We start from the raw sequence: 1,931 nt of genomic DNA on the forward strand, positions 1-1,931 counted from the left end.
AATTGTGGTGTTTCCATTAGGAGGATTTATTATCGAAATTCCAATTTGCAAAATTTCAGAGTTAATGGAAACACTGTCAACTGTTGTTCTGGCAAGCTCATAACCGCGTCCAAGAGCGCAAATATGCGGGGACGTGTGGATGGAATTATTTTTTAAACAATCACGTGTGGACGCAACACTTTTTATAAAACAGAGATCAGCAGATATGCGTTTGTAGAAATACCCGCCTACGTGTGGACATGGCCTGAGACTGTCTCTCCTAAAGTCCATAACCAGTTTTTTGTCTGTGAGGTGTTGAGCTGTGGGCTGTTGGTGTGGCACCAGGGAGCAAAGTCACTCACCAGCCTCCTGTACTCCCCCTCTTCGTCATCCCTGATACACCCCATGATGGCCGTGTCATCTGCAAACTTCTGATTGAAAAAAAGAGTAAAGAGTGAACCTTATAAAAATAAAAGGCATTTGAATTTGCTCCAGCATCTGCCATGACCCAAGACAAAACTAGAGTGATAAAAAAAAAGCAGATACAAACAAACAAACATGGGGCAAGTTTCAATCACACTAAAGCACTGAAAACTGTCACAAAAATGGTGCCTTTCCAGTTTTGCAGACTTTAAAACTAAATCCATGAGAACAACCTCATTCAGGCCAAAACAAAGACACAGCGAGGCGATGTGTGCTCTGGTTTCTTTGCTCCATTTGAATATGAAGTATTAGTTTTCACTAGTTTATGCAGGTGCCCCACAGATTCAGTTTCATGTCCTTTATGCAGAGCACTTGCCATCTGCTTGATCAGACGGCTGTAAGAGGAATCTTAGGCCCTGCTCTCAGATTTTGGAGGGTATTGTTTGGCAGCAGGTAAAACAATGAGTGCAGGACTAATCAGGGACCGAGACAGTTTTCCCCCAGCATACAAGTCTTGGAATAGAAAAAAAATTCACATGTTTTGTACGTCTGCTTTGACCCAAAAATGGTTTGTTGAAACAAAGTCACAGTCTATTTCAGATCCGGGCTGGAGCGTTGCACATACCTCCTCTCAGACTCTTGGAGACGTCTCCCAGCTGACAAAGAAAATAAAAAAATGTGAATTTCTCTGACAGTTTTTTTCTATCAGAAGACAGAAGGAGCTTTGGAAGAAGATCACCCGAGACAGTTCTTCTAGGCCGAGGAATTTAATGCAAACTGCAACATGTACTGCGTCAAGCAGAGCGCCTGGGGTGGGTGGATGAGATGGATGCCAATCTCTGCGCTGTTTTGCTACGCCGTTCCTCCTGTCAAGTGTAAAAGCTGCCACAGATCCAGGTTGTATATGAAGACTGACACTTCTCACTGTGGGACTTGGGTAAACACAGCACGCACCTGTGTGATTGACATACCAGCACCTCTGTGTTGTTGCTTCTGCAAGCCGCATGAACGTGGCAGGAGCATGCACTGTACAGACGGCGCGGGCGTCTTGGTCTTATTTTGTGCCACAGAGAAAGCAGAGATGAGCGGCTTCATTTACTCCGGATGTAAGCTGATCAGAGTGTCACAGCAGTGCACGAGGAATTGTGCTAAATCTGTTTCCAACAGGCTGCGCAGAAAATACTCCAGCCCTTATTATCAGATAGATACAAATGAGAATTTCAACATTTTGGCAACCAAACTTTATATTTTTACATATGTTTAGTCAAAGTTTCCCCCTTGAACCTCATGGTTTACTGTAGAAATTAAACAAAACTAGAAAAGTTGCATTCCCTGTAATAATGCTAGTGTGAATACTTTTTACACTAGAAAATGCTGACACAAATTATTTTAATTGCTGAATAATATCATGAATGTCCAAACAAGTGCACAGAGTTTGAAGAATTTCATGTAAAAATCGCAACATTGCTAAAATATTGGATTAATTCCAAATTAGCCCAAAAACCCTCAGTAGATGCCAGCTTATCCAA

The sequence above is a fragment of the Oryzias melastigma genome, unplaced genomic scaffold, assembly GCF_002922805.2.
Source record: "Oryzias melastigma strain HK-1 unplaced genomic scaffold, ASM292280v2 sc00160, whole genome shotgun sequence".
Classification (NCBI taxonomy): Eukaryota; Metazoa; Chordata; class Actinopteri; order Beloniformes; family Adrianichthyidae; genus Oryzias; species Oryzias melastigma.